Below are 23751 nucleotides of genomic sequence, written 5' to 3'. Positions count from 1 at the left end.
CAAAGTTTTCCATTCAATGAGATGACAAAGGTATCTGAAATTACAGATCTGAGCTCACTGGGAATCAATGCTTTTCCTGCTGGCAACTTAGCAGCTTTTGTAATTGATGTGACAGTTTCATTTCCCCACCGCCACAGACAATCGGCATGTTACTCCATCTCTCAAGCAAATCTAACAACAACAAAAAAAGATTCTCAGCTTTACTTTTTAGGAGATATTAACATTTTCCAAATAAAATATGGTAGCAATGACAGACAATAGATTCAAGGCTTTGACAACATCCTGCTTTACATGATACGAAACAAGAAGTTGTCAGCGTGACTTCATCAGCACACCTAATTGCCTCAACAGGACAACTTATTATTTAAAATCTTTCTCTAAGGGCTTTTTACAAAGGATTCTCTAGCACAGTGTTAGACAGACATGAGTGAAGGTAGACATGTGCTCATACCTTGACTATCACTATCACTATTCGATTCCAGAATTATTTTTCTTGCTTCAAGAATAAAGTAGTCCTTTAACAGCAATAGAAGACCACTCACACCTTACCCTTTCTTACCTCATCTTTTTTGCGTGTTTGTTTTCTTTCAAGTTTTTATTTAAATTCTAGTTAGTTAACATATAGCATAATATTGGTTTCAGTAGAATTTAGGGATTCATCACTTACATATCTGTCTTACCTCATTTTATTTCAACCTTTTTTCACCACATACCTCGAACTTAAGCCTTGCTGAATTCATTGTTTCAGAAACGCACAATAATCTTTCATATCTCTAGATCTTTTTGCGCTAGCTATTCTCTTAACTGGAATATACTGTTATCAGTCAGAAGTAGTTATGCTGCAATAACATATGACTCTTCACTTATCAGTGTCTCAACACAATAAAAATTTATTTTTACTTATGCAATGTGGATTGCTGGGGGCTCATCTTATCATAGTCCCTCTGACACAAGGCTGCTGGAAACTTAATCTCAGACTGCACTCCCATGATCAGAAGTGAGAATGGACCATGGCAAATAATGCATTGGCTCTTAAATTTTTTTTTGCCTCAAAGTGTCAATCACCCATTCTACTGACATTTCGTTGGCCAAAGGAAAGCACTTGGCTATTTTTAAATTGAAAGGGGATTAGAAGTGCAATCCTACCAATGGAAGAAAGAAAGTGAGGTAATTTTGTTGAACAGTGTTAATGACTACTTCATCAACCTCTCCAGTAGGTGACGTTTTACTCACTTTTCACGATCCAAACAAATGTCACCTCCTCTGAGAAGCCTTCCATGACATCTCAGGATAATTATTTGCTTTTTTCTCTCTACTGTCCAATATTTTATACAGGCTTTCTTGAAATGCTTGCCATATTATATTTTAATAATCTATAATCATGATGCTATTACACTGAACTATACTGTATCATACTAAAAAATTCCTCATTCATATTTTTCTGCCAAGTGCCTGGTATAGTTGCAGCATATAATGTGGGCTTGCCAATGCTCCTTGTTGAAGGTTTATTTTCCATTTTCCTCATTAGACTATAAGCTCACGGAGGACATACACTGTGTATTTTTGCACAAACCTAACCCTAGTGTCTTGTAATAGTACTTGGCACTAGTGGATGCCCACTACACATTGGATGAATTTATTAACTGATCATTTATTTTTGTTACCGTACCATATTGTATTATTACGGTACACTAGGTTGTGCTGCAGTGACAAAACAGTTCCAAAATTTTAGATAAGTTCAGCAAAAGTTTATGAATTGCTCATGCTATATCTTCTACATGCATAGACGAGGAGCTCTCTTTCATCTACTCAACTAGGGACACAGGCTGATCTAAGGTTCTGTCTTATAGGTGAATCATCTGTAACTTAAGGCTTTGTCAGTTATCCTGGCAGAGGAATAAGAAACCAGAGAATCACACATGGCTTTTTAATTCTTCAGTCTAGAAATGAACTATCACACTTCTACTTGTATTTTATTTTCATTGGCCAGAACTAATCACATGGCCCCATAACTGCAGAGGGGTGGGAAATATGGAGAAACAAATGGGCTACTAGGTGTGCATTACTGTTTCTGCCACATGGTTGAAGACAATAGTCTCATAATGGAATATAAAATGTTCAAATATGGGAAATATAATATTGGTAAGTAATATAGTCACATTTCTCTACCACCTTCCAAGTGAGAAAAATGCCTGAATTCAATAGCTGGTGTAGAGTTGAGAAAGAGAAGAATCAAATTGCTCTGTTTGGGAAACAATTCTTTCAAAGACATTCAAATGATTTTCAAATTAAAATGACTCTGCCTTTCCAACTTCCTGTTAAAAATCTATAACAATAAAAACTATACAATAGCACTTAGAAGCTAAGAATGTTATCTAGCTATATGCTAGAGACTGGAAGAAATTTATAACACTCGAGAAGTCAAAAGGTTTCGGCAGAGAAGCACAGTTTTTGTATGCCTTGCTTCTGTGTCAGCAGAGGGATCTGGGAGGGGATACTTGCTCAACTTCCACATATGTCCCTAGCTCAAGGATGATGAGATTTCACTAACCAGAAGGGTTTTTTTTTTCATTATTTTATAGGTATTATTTCATTAGGCAGTCGTAATTATGTCCTATTTTCTCCCTCTATTTTCTCTATGGTTACAAATCTTAAACTCGGCTAACACATAAATAGACAGATGGGAACCTTGTTTTCTAGGATGCCCTCTTTACGTGTGTCATTTATGTGTGTTCATCTGGACCAAGCACTAGAGATTGCCTCAGACACTCTCTTCTATGTATAAAATACAGGTTGGCAGCAAAGATGCAAATTTTATCAGACTATATTGGAGTTCTATTAGTTGGGTAGCTAATAAGTACAGAGAAGTGGTTAGCATATTGGACTCTTAAGCCTGCTTCCTTAGCTAACAGATCAGAGAAAGATATTCTACTGGAATGAAGTGGACAGTGGGGGCCAATTCAATTAACACAGCCACTGTGGTTGCAGGTAATTCTGGCTAGTAGAACATTTCACACTCAAGGATAAGCAAACAAGAACAAAGCAAAGCAAATGAGAACTATAAAAAATATACATCAAGATGTTTTAAAGCAATCTGAATGCAGAATATTCCTAGGTTTTTGTTTTCTCCCCCAATCCTTATTTTGATAGCAACATTTCTCTTCTTTCAGCTATTTTTTGAAAGCTTTTTTAAGACTTTCCAAAGCTTTCATTTTATTTTTAATAGAAACAATTCTCATTCATCCAACATTCAAGCCTCATGGGTTTACTTATTTGACTAAATTACGTGATTACTACAAGTGCTTAAGCTATCTATGGTGTATAACAAAAACTTAGAGACTTAAAACAACAATGTGATTTTTTATTTTTTACAATTCTGCAATCTGAACAGGGCTCAGGTGGATGGTTCTTCCATCCTATGTGGTATTTTCTAGGATTGGCATGTCTACTGCCTCAGCTGGGTAGCTAAAATAGCTAGGAGGTGACTGGACATCTCTTTCCATGTGGCTTCTCCACAGGGCTATCTTGGGTTTCCTTATAGCATGGTGGTCTCACAGTAATCAAACTTCGTATGTGATGGCTGATTTTTAAGACAGAATAAGCAGGTACCAATTCCCTTAAAGCCCAAACCTGGAACTAGCACAGCAACACTTCTGCCACATTTTGTTGGTCAAAGCAAGTCACAGAGCCAGCCCAGATTCAAGGGGAGCAGAATCAGACCCTCTTCTGAGAGGGAGGAGTGGCATGTTCACGCAGGGTGGGGGAAAATGATGACAGCAAACTTTGGAAGCTACCACTGCAAAGAAAACTGGCATGAACAGATTTAGAGGCAGAAACACCTGAGTTGTGGTAAGCATCCAGCTTACCTGGTATAAGCAGATGTGTTTATACTTAGGGGAGAATAAGCTACTAGCCATAAATTCAGTGTGCGGTAAGAGCAATCTGATCATTTTACAGAGGCATTAGTTAATCCAATGATTTGGGTGAAATTTGGTTAGGAATGATTCTATATATTAATTTGATACTGAAAAGAAAAACTATTAGTAGAAAAGATGATGATGAACTGCAAATATTCCTGGGAGTAACCTTTGATAGAGAGGAATAGATCTTTATGATAGAAATGTAGGAGAATTGCTTGAAAAGGAAGGTTTGGACCCCCTAAATTGAGTTGAGAGGTAACTGGAGGGGGAAGAAGGGATTCATGGTTCAAAAGGATCAAAGTCTAGGCACTCCCTATTTGACCATATTGACAAAATTTATACCCAGCTTTCCAGGTCAATTAAAAAAATGCAATGCTCCCACATAAAACAGACACTAAGAGCACAGGCCAATTTCTCAACTTTCTAGATGCACGACTTTATATTAATAATCAGTGTTTCATCTAATAGAATCAAACAGGCAACCCTAGAGTTATGGATTAAAAAAAAACGAGCAAAAACCCCTCACTGTCAACATGAAAATTTGTTAGAACAACTCTGTCTTTTGGTGTCTACAAAGTGTTGGATCATTTCTGTCTGAATGAGTGGTCCAAGAAGCTTTTATGGTGTGTGCAGATCACCATGACTCTGAATAAAATTTGTATCTAATGCTTCTCCCTCAAACTTGACCCTTAATTTTGTCTTCCTGGCTCAGCTGTGGTCTGCTAATTTAACCAATTTTATTCTACTTCTGGTTTATGCTGGTCCACATTGTTCCAAAGAATCATCATGGAAATTATAAACTGTGAAACTTGGAGGAAGATATACATGACTGTAAACCTTACTGTATATATATTTACCTTTGATAAACATTGCAACAAGAGGACATTGAAGACAGATTTATATTTTAGTGTTCTGCTAATGAAAATCACCTGTGAATAAGAAACTGCTGCTTCTGAATTTTATTCTAATTACGGTACACTATAAAGTTATTCCAGTCCAAATAAAAATTGTTTTCAATAATGTTGCATACAGGGGCACCTGGGTGGCTCAGTTGGTTGAGCGTCCAATTCTTGATTTCGGCTCCAGTCATGATCTTGCGGTTGTCAGATCCAGCCCGTGTCAGGCCCTGTGTTGAGTGTGGATTCTGCTTAAGATCTCTCTCCCTCTGCCCCTCTCCTGCTGATGCTCTCTCTCTCTAAAATAATAAAATAATAATAATAATAACAATAATAATAATGCTGTATAGAAATTTATATTAGAGTTGATCTCCCCTGATTGTGTAAAGGATTGGTTTTGAGGGTTTTTTTAAGTTTATTTATTTATTTTAAGAGAGACAAAGACAGCGTGAGTGGGGGGAGGGGCAAAGAGAGAGGGAGACAGACAATCCCAAACAGGTTCTGTGCTGGCAGCACAGAGCCCAATGTAGGGCTCGAACTCAGGAATCATGAGTTCATGACATGAGCCAAAACCAAGAGTCAGATGCTTAATTGACTGAACAACCCAGGAACCCCTGGTTTTGAGTTTTTTAAAAAGAATCTAGCAATGGCCAGTTGATTTGCTCTCCCCCTCCCTTAGGAGAGCCATATGTGAATCACAACTATTAGCTTTGTCCTTCTGAAATAAGGTATTCAGGAAAATAACTTTAGATTTCCCTTTTAATTTCTGTTTCACTTCAGTTTAACCAGTAATTACTTAGCCTCTATTATGAACCGTTTGTACTATGTGCAGAGGAGGCCAAAGGCACATTATATATGACTCCTGTCTTTGAAGAATTTCCAGGCAACAGTTGCAGAGAAGATACTGTTTAAAATTATAGTATATTATAATGCCTAATTAGGTTATAACAGGCACCCAATAAATACATTTTGATTGATAGATTAGAAGTATGTTGAGGTTTTCAGGGAACACAATGGAAAGGTTCCTACTTGCACCTTGGGCTTCCTGAAGGAACTGTTGGCAGAGATGAAGGACTGAAAGCCAGATGAAGTAAGGTAGGAAGTGCACCCAAGACAGTGTTCTTTGAATCGTGAAATTTCTGTAGGGTTACTGGAAGCATTTTGGCATATTAGGGTTTAAAGTGTTAGGTGAAAAGTGGTGAGATGGGGTGAAACCATAAAATGCTTCTATTTACAAAGAAAATTTTATTTACTCTGTAGGAAATGGCTGAATGCTTGGGAATGGCATTCCTATATTATTCATGCTCAGTGATTAAAATATTTAAGAGGGAAGAGTTGGGACTGGTAGCAAGGATCCTCTTAGGATGTTAATATATTAATTCCAAGTGAGAGAAGATAAAACTGTGAGTAAATCCTGTTCATCAGGAATTAAAGGACTGGGAAAATCATGTTCCACTTCTACCTATACTGAAACACATGTCTCTCGCTAACTAACCACAGGGATGCATTTGATCATGTGACAAACCGAGTTGTTGCTGACATAGGGGCTGAAGCTGTTCCAACAGCAGGGGATAGAACTGAGGATCTACAATGACTTAGGAACTCATCACAATCCTAGGTGATTTCAATGAAACTACTCTTTCTTGAGTGATTACAGGACCAAAACTTGGCCAAACTCATAATGGATTTTATAAGATGTGTCTTAAGCATTATTTGAGAACAAAGATTGCTTATTTATGTCTAGGCAAAAGTTCTGGAGTTCTGAGAAAAGAGAGACTTATGATGCAGGTTTAGGAACTAGTAGTGTCATATGGGGGATGTATTTATCACTCCTGCTGAAGAGTTTTTATTTTCCAAAGCACCATATCCTAGAACAACAAGAATAAAAATGATTACACCATTATTCGAGTGCTAATTGGTCACATTAAATAGAAGCACTCAGCATTCGAAACAGGATGTAATGACACTATTGTTAATGTGAGTCTAAAAATATATTTTTCCCTTTGAAGCCTTAATATTAACTCAGGACACAAACAATAACATATGGAATAAAAATTCACAGTACAATTTACTATTACACAAATCAATCCTCCTTCAAATGGAAGGTGTTGACACAGGAAAAATATCTGCCCATATATTTTGAATTGCTCAAGGCTCCACAGAGAAGGTACAATAGAGGGGGGAAATATCACTTTTATTTTAGAATTTAGCTCAACAAATATTTACTAAAGTCCAGTGCTAGTACTATAAGACCTAAAGTGTATGCATGAATCCTACTATTTTGTTGAGGAAGATGACAGGGAATTGAATTGTCATAATAAATATAGTAAGTACTGTGAAAAATCACTCCCTGCCCCACTCAACAAAATAAGTAAAAGGAATGCCTTGTGTTTGTTATCACAGACTAACAGAGGGGTTCACGGATAGTGATGTCACTACATCTCTTTAGATCTCAGAAATGTACCTTCTAGGAATTAGCAGGGAGGCTAACTACAAAAAACAATGCCTTTGTAATAGGTAAATCACATTTCTTTGAAGTAAAATGTATATATGGAAGCTCATCACCCACACTTCTTTCCGGGTTTCAGGGTGAGAATCTAAACAGTTTTTACCTTAGGATTCAGATAGTTCTGCCCTTGTATGAACTACGATCTGATGGACAAGTCTATCAGGAATCTAAGGAAAGAGAGGCATTAAGAGGAGCAAATTTGGTCAGTGACAGTGCTTTCCATCCAAGGGAGAAATGCTTTCAGGACATCTGGAAATGTTATCTGAGATAGACATCTAGGACATTAATAGATGGAATAACAATGGCAGGGATTCAATTGTTAGATGCTTCAGGAATTAAAGTATGGGTGGAATTTTGCACTGCATTGTTTTCAAAATGGTCTCCTTGAGAGGACTAAATTGACAATAAATATAAATTCAGCTTTCTACCACTTGTGATAAGCTTTGTGCCTTAAAAAAATATTTGTCATGTTGTGAGTCTTCATGTGACCCACCCACTTAAGGAACACACTTCATGTAGCTTCTGAACTTGAAAGCTGATTACAGATTGAGCAATCAGAGTGATAAGGACTTTAAAACAAATTCCACTTTGGGTTATAGTCAATTAGAACTCATCTCCTGAACACAATTTTACATTGATTTAGGAGGAAATGAAGTACAGCTTTGGAAAGAGATCTGATTGTTTCTTTTTATTTGAATCTTCAAAAAATATTCAAAATATTTCAGGATATCAAGTATAATAAGTGAATCACTTAGAGTATCTGAATCTGGACTTTAGTGGAAGAAATGAGAATTATTCCAGACGAAGTATTTGAACAGCATATGTGAATCACTGGAATTAAGTGTTATTAGAATTAAATGTGTCTAACAGATTTTTTTCACCATTCATTGAAACAGCCTTTTAAATTATGAAGTAGAGTTTTGAAGATCAGAAAGATGAAAGAACCAGAAAGTACTCTGAGAGAGAAATTCATTTATCTCCAAATAGAGATCTCCTATCTCTATCTCTAGCAGGGACAGTGTGCTTTGGTAAGAAACACAAGTCTTTAGAAATAATAGGGCTTGAACCTTAGCTCTTTCACTGCCTGAATTTGAGCAAAGGCATTATCTTTCTTGAACTTCAGCTCCCTTGCCTGTAAAATGTAGATAATAGTGTCTTTCTCAGAGAAGGCATTTAAATATCAAATGAGATAAAGTATGAGGAAGTAGTTTTTAAAGTCTAAAACTCCATAAAATTCATATATTTATTTAGCCAATGTTTGCACAGTACCTACCCCCTGTCACAGGCTGTACTAGGTACCATGTATTTCTCCATATGGAATACAGTGGTGAATGCTGATTATGTAAGTTATTATCTTTTAAAGTTGACTTGCTAAAATCCCACAATATCAGAGAAATAAAAGGCTCACTTTTCAGGGCAAGTTGTCATCTTAAAGCTTTGCCCTCATCCTTCTGTTCCCCTTTGGAAAGTATTATAGATGCCTAGGGGTGCTCCAGTGATCCACCACCTACCACAGCATGTCGTCTTAACTCCCCTAAGCTCATACAGTCAATTTTCATTGGCAGTTCACTCCACTGTGAACAGTTGTATCCAGAAATCCCTTGGTGATAAAGTCTGACTCTATTTTCGATGTTTGACTGCTGAGAGTTTTTACACCCGCCTCTCCTCTTTTTTTTCTGCCCCCATCTTGGCATGCTGATAAGAAAGCTTAGGTGTTTCTTTCTTTGAAAGGAGAGTCAAACCACAAAAGCCCCTTCCCACTGTCCCTTAATCATTATCAAAACCCCAAACCAGTCCCTTTTCTCTGTTCTCTCAGGCCATTTTTGGACCTGCTTGGGATGTCTGCTCTCCTCTCCCCAGAAAGCCCCATTATGTAAATAATAAACCTTTTTCAGACCTTGTTGGTGTGTGCCTGGAGTCTTCAGACTTGACCAAATTTTGGTTGGAGGTCCCATTCAGTTCCTGTGTATGATCCCTGTCTCTGCAGAATGTCACGGCAGACTCTGGGAATGGAATCCCTAGACAATGAGCACCATCACTAGGGGGGTCTTTCTTCTCTTTCTCTGGCTTACTAACAAACAGGTGCTACTGTCTGATGGCTAGCATGAACTTCGAGCTGCCGCTTGCTGGCTAGCCTGCGTTTTGAGCTGTGCTGCTTTGTGCTGTATTTTCTGAGTTCTACTGGGCGCCTGCTATAGATTTAACCAACCTAAGTCAGAAGTTTTAATAATTAATTGGCTTTTAGGAAAAGAAGTATGGGATTCAGGCCCTTATTCAAGCAGCCCTGGGTCATGAGTCTCAGCTCGAACCCATCTGCATGCCTTATATTAAATCATGTGTCCCAATTCCAGGAAAAACTGACTGACACTAGGTTCAGAGAATGACTCCTGCTCTGTGACCAATTGTGACCTGAGGTGTTGCATCCACATGTATGCCCTCATTCACACAGAGTTCAAGGGAAAAAATTACACCCTGTGTGATACATGGGCACATTGGGTGGTAACTCAATGGAGGAAAAATGATCACTATTTGAATAGCAGCAATTATTTGAAAATTTGAATTGCTGAATTCCACCCTCCTAAAGGCAGAGGGCTCACTGGGACACTACAAAATGCCTTTGCTGGTGCTGGTGCTGTTGTACTCACATCTCTGTTGCCAAAAACAGATACTTATCATCAGAGATATAGGGAAAAACATCCATGGCATTCCTGTAGCACAATCAAGGATTAATTCAACCATTGCCAGAGATGAAGTCCCTAACCCTGATGATACTGATTTGAGGCTCTCTGGAGGAAGAAGCCTATAATATGAGCAGGGTAGAGAGGAACCCACTCAAGTGTACCCAGTAACCCTCCCCCCTCCATACACACACACAAAAACAAGAAAGAAAGCAGGAAGAAAGAAAGAACAGAGAGAGGCAGGAAGGGAAGGGAAAGGGAGAGAGGAAAGAAATCTGGATCCAGAGGAATGAAACACACAAAAGGAATAAATGAAAAAATCTGACCCAATTGGAAACCCAAAAGTTACTAAAGTAATTTACACAGAAAAGGGAGGGGAAAAAAAGGTGCTGATTGGTTTTTGTGTCCCTCCAGTATAGGTTGTTAATTAACTTTTATATCTGCTAAAATGCATAAATTGGCAAACCTTTATGGCCTTAATCAACATGGGGGCTCAAATTATATTTACACTGGGGAATCCCACTAAACTGAAACAAAGCACCCCTCCACCCCATGATCTTAGGGGAGTTACTGAACATAAAGTAGAGGACACATGTCTCATTTTAAACATTGGAACTACTGTCTTGCCTAAATTCCCCATATTCATAGCATCTATTGCCCAAAAATATCCTATGATGAGCAATAATTGCCTTGACCTAATGAATAGTAAATTAAAAATTAAATTAAGTCTTTGCGCTTACAAAGTAGCTTGACAAAATAGGATTACATGGTCTTTCTCGCTAGTTAAAATAGTTAATCAAGCTCAAATTAGAATTGGGGCCTTCAAAGATTGAACCACATTGTAAAAGTCCTACTTAGAGAGGAAGTAATTATTCCCACTTCTTCTCCACTTAATAGTCTAATATGCCCTCTTCTTACACTTATAAGAAATAAATGGCACCCACACAGTATATTACTGCAACCTTGATGCCTTGGTCTCACGTATTAAGGTTTCCATATCAATATTCTTGAAATTTCTGACTCTATACAAACAGCAACTGGTAAATATTTTGCTACTATAGTTTATAACAAAATTCTCTAGAATCTGTTCAAAATGTGTACAACAGTCTTTCCTGTTAGTATCTTCAGACACTCCTTTGTTGTAGAGGCTTTTGTAACTTCTTTTCATGTCTTTTGGAGTCTCTTCACCACCTATAATGATTATAAGTTGCCCACAGGTTTCTGATGCAAAAAACCGCCCCTACCTACCCAACGCTGTATGCCATTTTAGAGGCATTTTTTGACCACACACTGGACATGTGACTTTCATACCCAGCTGCCTATCTAGTCTTGATCATGGAAGCAGCAACCCTCAAACTCAGCATGACTGCTGAGGTGCCTTGCTACAGTATAGAGACAAACCTAGGCCCTCTGACATATCTTTCCTACAGGAGGGATTACATCCTCTGTCCTTAGTCTCCTGCTATATGCCAGAATATGAAAGAAGACCACCCCTTCTCCAAGCACCTCTGGCTACCTAAGCCCCTTGGGATCACCTAAATGAACAGCAAAACAAGTTTGTAAACTTCATGGATGAAATTATTTACAACAATCACAAATGATGAAAATCCCTGGAGAGCAGCTGCTTTCCATCCCTAAACCAGAACGTCTTTGATAAAGGACAGGACACATGGGTCAGCATAATTGGTTGAACTTTAGGCACTGAAACACCGGATGTCAGGCACCTTAGCACGTGATGCCTTGGCCAACAATCAGCCCTATCTGCACAATTTTAGTCTCTTGAACCACTGCAAATCGTCTGGATGTCTGATCCACTCAGTGGCAGCAACAATTCCCTCTCCATTATTGCCCCCTTAAGGGTAAAGAACTCTGGTAATTTCTTGCCTCATAAACATCCAAAACATAGATCAAGGTCACATAGGTTTCTATACACACTAAATCTAAAATCTTTAGCCTCACCAAGACACTCCTTATCCTCTTCAGAGTTCCAGATGTTATTGACAGTGACCAAGGCGCTCATTTTACTGGGCTCTTGAAGAAGACATTCAAGGACCTGTTTTTTTCCCTTGCCAGTCATATAATAGGCCTCATGGAATGCTATAATGGCCTACTTAAATAAGTTCAAATTCAATGAAATGAACTGTATGCCATTGTGGCACATTTTAGTCATCAAACATTAATGAGTTTGACTCCATTTTTGGATGTTTGACTTCTGAAAGCTTTTGAGCCTCACCACTGTTTTTTCTCCTTTGTCTTATGTCTGAACAAACTAATAAGAAAGGCCAGATGCTCCTCTCTTTGGCACTGATAGAAAATTCAAACCAGGCATACCCTTTTCTGTAAGGGAAACTTTACTCCTGCCCCACTCCTTCTCTCCACCATGAAAATCTCAAACTAGCTTCCTTTCTATACTCTTTCAAGCCATTTTTGAACCAGCTTGAGAATCCTGCCCTGCTCTCCCCAGAAAACCTGTGGTGTCTTCAGTCTCAACAGCCAAACCAAATTTTGAGTGAGTGTCCATTTTGTTTCTACAGGATGGTCATAACACCTTGCCTATATCAAAATTTTTCTTTACCAATGTAAATATAGAAATGCAACCCTTAACAAATTCTGCTCTCTTTCTTGACCCTTCTATTAAAAGTAACCTGCAGAGCCTGGAGCCTGTTTCCGATTCTGTGTCTCCCTCTCTCTCTGCCCCTCCCCCGTTCATGCTCTGTCTCTCTCTGTCCCAAAAATAAATAAACATTGAAAAAAAAAATTAAAAAAAAAAAAAAGTAACCTGCAGAAGGAATGTTTCTGTTCTCTGCCCCCAGGACCTATATCCCCAAAACTAAACAGTATATGTCCCCTTGTCGTTTGATGAGACCATATTATCTCCTTTCATTATTGAAAGACTATCTGGTGTAATGGTACATAATTTGTCTGAGAGCGCCTATGGCAGAGTATATTTGGTTGTATATAATGACATTCCCTGGATTTTCCTCAAGAACATCGTTGGTTACCAGGGTCTTTATTTTTTCCTGGCTTTGCCTATGATTGCCTCTCTTCTCCGACTTCAGTTATATATTGTTTCTGCGTAACTATCCCAAAACTCGGTGACTTAAAACAACCACCTTATATTTGCTCACAGTTCTGTGGCACAAGACTTTGGACAGAGGATGGGGGAACTGGCTCAGCTCATCTTTGCAATACATAGGGCTGTCTGGTGTGGCTCAAGTGACTGGGGGCTGGCTACATCGATTCCATTGGGGTCATATGCCTGGGGCCTCTGTTTTTGCGATTGCCTGGACACTTCATTTCTCAACCATGTGTACTCTTCATATGGTCAATTTGGCCATGTGCATAGTGTTCTCAAGGTAGCTGGACTTCTTACATGGCAGCTGGCTCTACCCAAAATGCAAAAATGTAAATTACATAAGCAAAATTTTCTGGGTTTCCCTAAGGCTTCAGCCAAGAACTGACACAATGTCACTCCTGCTGCATTTTATTGGTTAAAACGTATTTCAGGGCCAGCCCAGATTTATAGGGGAGACTATACAAGAATGAGAGTACTCAGAGATTGGTTACTTGGCTGGTAACCAAAGTAATAGTCTACCAACCTCCAGAGTAATATCTACTTCCAAAGCTACTACCAACCTCACACAAACTGTCTTAATTCCTGGCAAATTTGGTGTGTTTGCTGCAGTATTTGTGTGTAGCACAAATACTGCACATAAAGTGTGCTGGAGAGAACACTTTTCCTCGAGGAAAGCAGAGCTCAGACTGATTTTATCTTGATAAGAGTATAAGACTGTAAAACTATGAGTAATTTCCCAAAATCTAACTGGCTCAAGAACAAGTTTCTATCACAGTATAATATCGTAAGCTCACTATATTTTGTTTGAGTATATTGTGAGAAATAATAGCTACCTTTGAGCCCCATGGGGTTTCTCTTTTATACCATTTTTATCTTTTAAGAGTGTTTAAACAGTGCCTGCTTAAAATGTATGTTGGGGAGAGAGAGAGTGAGTGAGCAAAAGGGGGCACTCAATGTGCATAGATCACAGAGAGAAAGTAAAGTGATCAAGTGAAGATGAAATGAATTGCCAAGTGTCCATTTAGATAACAAGCAGGATAGTGTTATTTACTGTTCCATTCCATTACTGACATTTTCTTTCACACCATAGGTTGCCATGACCCTTCATTTTGTAGCATTTCATGATTGGAATTCTGCCACATGACATTTCACTAACCACATTTCATTGAACATCTCTTAACCCTTGACATTTGGGCACTGATCATATATCTGAACCTGCAATATCAGAAATCCTTTCCTAAGACGTAAGCCACGTTTTAGAGTCAATGAAAGGGATAGAGATGTCCTCTCCATATTTTAATAAGACACTTCCCATATGTGAAGATTTCCAATTAATATTTTTACATGCAAGTTAAAAATATGATTTTCCCTCTATTATGATTTCCTTAGCATTATGCTATAATCTTAGTAACTACTATAAAGTTGTTCAGATGAAATACCTTTCTTTCAAGGACCATGAGTAGTTTATTATTTTTAACTATTGTTTACTCAGTATAGTCTACTTACCAAATAGACTTCACACCCCCCCCAAGCTGTGTTGAGGTATAAATGGTAATTAAATTATATATATTAAGGCATACAACTTGATGATTTGATATACATATACATTATAAAATAAAACTATTTAGCATATCCATCATATAGTTGCCATTTTTTTTCTTTTCTTCTTTATGTTGAGAACCCTTAAGATCTACCCTCTTAACAAATTTCAAGTATACAATTCAGTATTGTTAACTGGAATCACATTACTGTATGTTAGATCTCTGGAACTTACCAAAGAGACTCTAATTCCGAATTTTTATTTATCAATTTCTTTTACAATTTAGGTTTTTTTAAAATCCGTATTAGAATTTAACCAAGATTTTAATTTTCCTGTTGAATTTCTATGTAATGTTTAGAAATCCAATTAACTTTCAAGTCTTTCTCAAATAGTAGATAATATATGCTAATCAACTATATGAGAGATTGGCAAACTACAGCTCATGGGCCAAATACCACCACCCGGTGCCAGTTTTTGTAAATAAAGTTTTATTGAAACACAATCATACAATTCAGTTACATATCATCAATGCCTATTTTTCCACAATGGCAGAATTGAGTGGTTGTAAAAGATGCTGTATGGCTTATGAAGTCTAAAATATTGACTATCTGGCTCTTTACAGGAAAAAACTGCTGATAGTGAAAATATTGTACAATTTGATAAGAAAGCATTTTGAAATAGTTCACAAACTCCTGAAAGATATAACAGTTTTGTATCTCAAAATGAGATCAAATGTACACATACTTCTTTATACCTATTGAAATTTACTTGTTATTCCCTGTCACCCACATTGTGTATTTTGTTTTCCTTTCTCTCCCTCTGTGCAATTTCCTTGCTTCTCTATAGTTGCTCTTCTTTTTGGCTGTTTCTTAAAGTCACCCAGTACTTGTAAAAAAGCAGATCTCTGAGTCCCATGCCAGACTAGCTGATGATTCTTCAGCTCTCAAAAGGCCTATAGGGTAAGGCATTCCCATCCACTATGCTCCTACTGGTCAGTGCAAATGATGGTTTTGGGCAACTTCCAATTCCTTCTTATTTCATGCACAGTCACTGTCAATTAATAGCTTTATATATCACTGGAAAGCTTGGAGGACCAGCTGTCTTAGAAGAAAATGCTGTTCCTTCTCATGAAAATTAACTTTACCAGAAACAGAATAGGTATTTTGATCACTCTGACTTTTGTGCCTATTTCTCAGTTTAGTTGAAATCCATATGGGAGAAGGGATGAAGATAATCACCCTGAAGCACACAGATGCCATCTCTGGGGAATCTGTACTGGGACACAGGGACTCTAACTGATCTCTTTTTAGCACTTGATTTTGGATTTTAAACCAAACCAAATGGGACAATTGTAGTTGAAATGGATTAACGTTTTAAATATAAGTTAATAAATGTATTGGCATACAACTACAAATATGCCAAAAATTAGAACTTGTTATTACACATAACTGTATCCAGAAAGATCTACCAAAGTAGACACATATTAATGAGAGAGGCAAAAAATTATCTATCTATATTCGTGCAGAGAAAGAAGACTACAGACTGAAACAGAAAAACTATGACGTAAAAATGAAAAGGGTCATCTTGATTAATAAAAGAGTATACTTTTTGCTCCAGTCACTTATTAGGCCCAGCTATAGTCCTTGAGATCTGTGTGATATCTATGTAGCCATACGATAAATTTCCATATTGATTTTAACCAGTTAAAAAAAGAAGCATGGGTTGGGGAATTTGATGAAGGTGGTCAAAAGGTACAAACTGACAGTTATAAGATAAATAAATTCTAAAGATGTAATGTACAATATGATGACAGTAGTTAACAATGCTGTATGGTATATTTAAGAAGGGAGAGCAGTGGCACCTGGGTGGCTCAGTTGATTAATTATCCAACTTTGGCTCAGGTCATGATCTCATGGTTCACAGGTTTGAGCCCTGCATTGGGCTCTGTACTGACAGCTCAGAGCCTGGACTGGAGCCTGCTTCAGAATTTGTGCGCGCGCGCGTGTGTGTGTGTGTGTGTGTGCCTCTCTCTCTGCCCTCCCCCACTCACATTCTCATGCTCTCTCTCTCTCAAAAATAAATTTTAAAAAATTAAGAAAAAAAGAAAAGAGAGAGCAAATTCTAAAAGTTCTCACCACAAGGAAAAAAATATTTTTCTAACTATATAAGGTGATAGATGGTAATTAAATCATTTCAAAATATATACATATGTCATTATGCTATATACCTTAAACTTATGCAGTATTGTATGTCAATTATATATCAATAAAATTGGGGGGAAAACAAATGGTATTAATTTAAATAAGATTGTTCCTATAAGGAAAGAACTTATGTGGTTTCTACAAGTTGGAATATCTTCTTAACGTTTGGTAGTTGCATTAATTATCTATTTCTGCATAGTACAAATTACTCCTAAAATTTAGCAGCCTAAAACAACAAACATTATTATGTCAGGAATCCTGGCACAGCTTGGCTGGGTGCCTCTGACTCAGGATTTCTCAGAAGGCTGCAATCAAGGTGCTGGCTAGGATGACAGTCATAAGGCTTATTTCCCAGCTCACTCAAGTGGCAGTTAGAAGGCTTCATTCCTCTGGGAAAGCTCACAGCATAGCAGGTGACTTCCCCCAGAACAATCAAGCAAGAGGGCATGAGAGGACAGCTCAGATGCCATATTTCAAGCTGCCCTAATGGAAGAACCCATATGGCAAGGAACTAATGTCTCTGGCCAGCAGTCTGCGAAGAACTCTCAGAAGGTTACTCCCCTAGTAGAACCTTGGATGACTGCAGCTGCAACCAACACATTGATTGCAGCCATATGGGAGATCTGGAGTCAATAAATGCTGCAGAGAAACTATTTAACACAAATATTAACCAAAAACAAGTTTGTGCTGCTATATCAAACATCAAACAAAAAAAGACTTTAAGGCGAAAAGTATAACCAGAGATAAAATAAGGTGTATCATAATAAAATAAATTTTTATTAATTAAAAAAATAAAATAATTCTCAAAGAAGATAAAGTAACTCCAACTTTTCATGCACCTACCTTATATAGCCTCATTAATTGTAAAGCAAAATTTACCAAAAGTAAAAAGAGAGACCTATGCACAATAATGATGGTCCAAATTTGCACACTTTATCAGAGATTGATTGAGTAGACAAAAAATTAGTAAAAATATTAAATTTTAAACATTAAAGAATGTAAAGAATATCTCACAGAATGCTCATTCTTTCCCAGTATAAAAGGGCATTTAAAAAATTCAGCATATGCTGTGCTATAAGGTTAGTCTGAACAGATTCCAAGGACTGAAATTTTTTAGTATTTGTTTGCTTGTTTCCCTTTTGTTTTCACTTATGCACCCATCTCCCAGCACCTACAACAGTGTCTGGAATATGCAATATATATTTATTTTTGTTGGTGATGTTGATTGTTAGGGTCAAAAAGAGAAGGTATATATGTCACCTAGAACACTACCACCAACCCCCCCCCCTTTTTTTTTAGTTACAGTTAAACAACTAGCAACTGAGTAACTAAAGCAGGATAGAGATGTATTGACACTGTGGCCGTGGTACTGAGAAAGAATATTCTTGGAATAGTTGTTGAAAGAGGAGAGGCTGAAGAGATGGCTACAGAATACTGATGGAAGCTAATGCAAAATTACTGAGGCACTGAGGGTATCACTGAGAATAACATTGCTCAAATGAGAAAGGGACCATTGCTGGACTATTACTTAAATAGGTAAAGGAGTTATTAGTAAAAATATAGATTGCAATCAATTGCATACAATGTTCTCTTTGCACATATATTGCAATTTCTTTATCTCTAGTTGTGTCTAATATACTATTAAATTTCTATCAAGTTCTTAATTTTATGTTTGAAATTTTTCAGTTTTAGAATTGCCATGTGGTTCTTTTCTAGAGTTTCCAATTTTATACATAAATTCTCAATTTTGTGTTTTATTTACTTAATATATTAGGCATAGTTTCTTTGGATGGTGCCTGATAACTCTTATCTGTATCTCTTCTGATTTTGTTTCTATCGTCTTTTATTTATCTGGTATTTTCAAAAATTACATTCTTATATGGTGGGTTAGTTTTTACTGGGTGCCAGATACAAATGAAAAATTTTTAAGATAATTTGGAACTTGATACGATATTACATTTCGCCCAGATATGTTATTTTGGCAGATATTTACAAACACTAGCTATCCTAGAATTCCTTAACAATTACATATGATTTGTAGCTAGCTTTTCCACTTGAAGAGGAAGGTGTTATTTTGCTTTCACTCTTATTTCCAGGCTAGAGGACTCTAGGTACCCATCTAAATCTGGAGGTTTAAGGTTCCTCCTTAATTCAGTGATCCTGAATTCCATATTTTTTTTTCTTAGCTTAGTAAGTTCTGTTGAAAGTACTTCTCAGTTTCTCTGCCTTCTTTGCATTTCTACTACAATCAAATGATGCTCCTTTGGGAAAAGTGTTCCTCAGTGCCAAGTTCACCTCTCTGGATTTCCTTCTTTGCCCTGATATTTGCTCCATAATTCTTCCTTGCCTTAGCAGCCCTCTGATATCTTCAAATAGGATGCTTTTTAAAAAAAAATTTTTTTAACGTTTATTTATTTTTGAGACAGAGAGAGACAGAGCATGAACGGGGGAGGGGCAGAGAGAGAGGGAGACACAGAATCGGAAGCAGGCTCCAGGCTCTGAGCCATCAGCCCAGAGCCTGACACGGGGCTCGAACTCACGGACCGCAAGATCGTGACCTGAGCTGAAGTCGGACGCTTAACCGACTGCGCCACCCAGGCGCCCCCCAAATAGGATGCTTTTTAATAATTTCACCAGTTTTCTAAATTGTTCTCAGTCTTTGGGAAGGACTAGCACAAATGACAAAATCTGCCATTACCAGAAGTAGAACCACATTTATTTGATATTCTGGTACATATAATTTCAGGGTTCTGGCACAAATGCATAGAAATTATTGTGAATAAAATCACAATTATTACTTGATAGCAGACTCTTATCTATACTGATACGTTGTTACTCAGCCAAGACTTAATTTAATTTTATTTATTGTTTTTTTAATGTTTATTTATTTTGAGAGGGAGAGAGAGTGCACAAGCAGAGAGGGGCAGAGAGACAGAGAGAGAGAGAGAGAGGGAGAGAGAGAGAGAGAGAGAGAGAACCCCAAGCAATCTCCACACTGGCAGCACAGAGCCTGACACGGGGCTCAAACCCATGAACTGTGAAATTACGACCTGAGCCAAAACCAAGAGTAAGATGCTCAACCAACTGAGCCACCCAGGTGCCCCAAGACTTAATTTTAACTACACAAATAAAGCATATGACATCTTCACACATGAAAGAACTTTTCAACCCTCTCATAACTGACTGAATTGTCTTAGGGTATCTACTGGAGATTTGGTTCCAAAAGAGTTAACAGGAAGTCTAGTCTTGACCAAGTCTCTTCCATATAGTCTTCCTCTGTTCTCTCAGTTCTAATTTTCCTCCTTATTTACACCCCAGAAGTGTGGAGTGATACATTTGCATCTTGTTCCTCTCTTCCACTTGCCACCACCCACCTTAATCTCTCCTCTTATTATCTGTGCCTAACTCTTCACACAAAAATGACATTTGGGATTACTGTAAAACTACCTAACCAGCACTCTTCAGCAACTAAGCATATAGCATACAGTCCTTGCTGATGTTGACAGTAAGGTTCAGAAACTTGTCTGGGCATCAGGTTAAATGTCGGTATGTGCCTGCCTATGGAAGAATATGATAGTGATTAAAATTTTTGATATTGATACTTATTATGCATACAGGAAAAGTGGCAGAATGAACTAAGGATATTTTTTAATTGGTTTGTCTGCATAAAATTAATGCTAATTACTGTCATTTTTGTGAACTAGTTACCATTTATACTTAATTATGATGTAGCAAAATAATGATTATGTGTGATAAAATATGTTCCAGATTCATTTTTTTTATAAATGCAGAAAACTTTGCATATCAACACTAAAAAATTTCTGGATTCTAATAGGTGGTGACTAAGAATAGATCCAAATTCAAAGTGATAACTCCAATTTTACTTTCTTGCTCTTCTCATATGCACACATATCTTATAAGCTCTAGAATAGAAACTTGGTAACAGAAAAGAGTTTACAAAGTCTGGGTTTGGCTATTCTCACATGCATAAAATGACTAACTTTTTGCAAAGCCTCCCTCCCAGTTCCCCTGTATTTATATAATAGGCTGAGAATGTCTCATGTGTGCTTATGAATAAGCATAATCAGTGCATTGCTGGGCTCCACAGTTATAGTGAGGGTGTTAGTCTTCTAGGCACTTGTCTCTGTTCCTGATCATTGCTGCACTAGGGTTATTTCTGGACTATGCCAGGACTCCATTTGACATATCATCCTTTCCAAGTACCATGACTTCTTATGTTGCCACCCATGCTCTCTGCTATAGTTTTATCAAACTCATCAAAGTAGGAGAATTCTGCTTGTACCCTAAATGTTTTATGGAATTGGGGAGGATTTGTTCATTCATATTAATAGCTTCCTTATTCTCCATAAGACTCATGCGTGGAGGTAGTAGGGAGCTGGACTGAGAGACAAGTCTGAGTGGTAGACTCTATGCAATATTCATAATCATCTTCTCCTCTGGTGATTACTGCTTTGTTGCAGAACAACCTTTTCAAAGAAAATAAACATCATTGACCATTGGGCTGTTGTACCATTTCTTCAGATAGGCTCAGAAATGCCTGAGCCCTGGTGGTGGACACACAAAATCCTAACTTCAAAGTAAGATTGTTGCTATACTTCAATAATCCAACTTTATCATATGTGACAGCATGAAGTTGTTAGTACTGACAACCTAAAACATTTAGAAAAGCACTGCTTCTAAGTTTATACAAAATATTCTAAGGAATAGTTGCCAGAGGCAAAGCATATATTTGTCATAGTGTGGTATAATGCGTGAAGTATACATAAGAGCAAAGTGCACTTAGGTTGCATTTTAAAAATTCATATACTAATATCAATTTGTGATAACACACATATTGTATCAGAGACCACATCTGGGTTTTTTTTTTGTTTGACTATCACCATAATCCCAGCATATGTAGGTTCCAATAGGTACTGGTTGAAAAAATAAAATTAAAAAAAAAAGCTAGCTTTTCATTTTAGATGAACTTTCCAGCTGTAGGCATATTTTCAGATGAGAATTTTAAAACCCTTAAGAATTTTAAAACCCTTAAGCCTGGGGAATGTCTTTTACAGTCAGACCTGTCACCAAGACAGGATTTAGGGTCTGTTCTATGATGTATCTGGTTCAGTGATGGAGGCAATTATCTGTTTTATCAATTGACACAATAACAATTATTTCTGGAAGGACTCTTTCTGTTCAAAGTCCTAGAATAAGTACATGTAAGTAACATACATTTATATCTGAGTGAAATCCACTTTGTCCTTCAAAACTAACTTTAAAAGTGATCTTTTTAAGGATTGATCTACAAATAAATAGCACTTTTAAAAAACTGTGAGGGCAGACTAACCATAGCAAGATTTACTTGAGAAAATATAGGAAGCCAGTGATATAAGAATTGAATGGTTTCCCAGTTTTATGAGGTATAATTGACAAATAAAAATTGTGTCTATTTCAGGTGTATAATATGATGTTTTGATATAGGTATACATTGTGAAATTATCACCACAAACTAATTAACATATCCATCTCCTCACATGGTTACTTTTTGTGTGTATTAATTTAAATTTGTTAAGATGTACTCTTAGCAAAGTTCAAGTATACAATGCAGTATTATTAACTATAGTCACCATGCTGTACATTATATCTCAAGAACTCTTTCAACCTGTACAAGTAAAATTTTACCCTTTGACCAACATCTTCCTATTTCCCCACCCTTTACCCTCTGGCAACGACTACTATCTTCTCTATTTTTGAGTTCTCCTTTTTTAGGTTCCACATATGAGTGAGATCATGCAATATTTTCCTTTCTGTGTCTGGCTTATTTCGCTTAGCAAAACATTCTCTGAGTTCACCCATTTTTGTCACAAATGGCAGGGATTCCTTCTTTGTAAAGACTAAATAATATTCCATTATGGTCTTTTTTCACATTTTATTTATTTATTTATTTATTTATTTATTTATTTATTTATTTATTTTTAATGTGCATTTATTTTTGAGAAAGAGAGATAGAGTGCTAGCATGGGAGGGGCAGAGAGAGAGGGAGAAACAGAATCTGAAGCAGGATCCAGGCTCTGAGCTGTCAACACAGAGCCTGGCGAAGGGCTTAAACTCACAAACTGCAAGATCATGACCTGAGCCAAAGTCAGATGCTTAACTGACTGAGCCTCCCAGACGTCCCTCACATTTTTTAATCCATTCTTCTGTTGATGGATACTTAGGCTTATAACAATGGAATTTTTGCAGGTCCTTACCAACACATTTTTGCTTTTCTGTTAGTATTTCAAGTTTTTATTTAAATTCTTAGTTAACATATAGTGTGATATTAGTTTCAGGAGTAGAATTTAATGATTCATCACTTACATATAACACCCAGTGTTCATCACAAGTGACCTCCTTAATACTCATCATCCATGTAGCTCATTCCTCTACCCACCTCCCCTCCAGCAACTCCCAGTTTGTCTCTATAGTTAAGAGTCTCTTACAGTTTGCTTCTCTCTCTCTCTCTCTCTCTCTCTGTCCTTTTTCTTTCCCCTATGTTCAACTGTTTGGTTTCTTAAATTCCACATATGAATGAAATCATATGGTATTTGTCTTTCTCTGTCTTTATTTCACTTAGCATAATACGTTCTAGCTCAATCCATGTTGTTGCAAATGGCAAGATTTCATTCTTTTTGATGGCCAAATAATATTCCACTGTGTGTGTGTGTGTGTGTGTGTGTGTGTGTGTGTATACATGCATATGTGTATACATGCATATGTGTGTATATATATACACACATATATTCTTTATCTAGGATCAGGCCTCTTTTAACAAGCAGACCAGAGCACACTTAACAAGCAGACCAGAGCAAGTTAAAACTTGCCACATTCCGGTCAGTGTCCAAACATTCCCCAGTGCAGGAAAGAAGTTCTTCAGAGGACTGACTTG

The sequence above is a fragment of the Leopardus geoffroyi genome, chromosome A2 (assembly GCF_018350155.1).
Source record: "Leopardus geoffroyi isolate Oge1 chromosome A2, O.geoffroyi_Oge1_pat1.0, whole genome shotgun sequence".
NCBI classification, from domain to species: Eukaryota; Metazoa; Chordata; class Mammalia; order Carnivora; family Felidae; genus Leopardus; species Leopardus geoffroyi.
Note: the sequence above shows the minus strand (reverse complement) of the source record.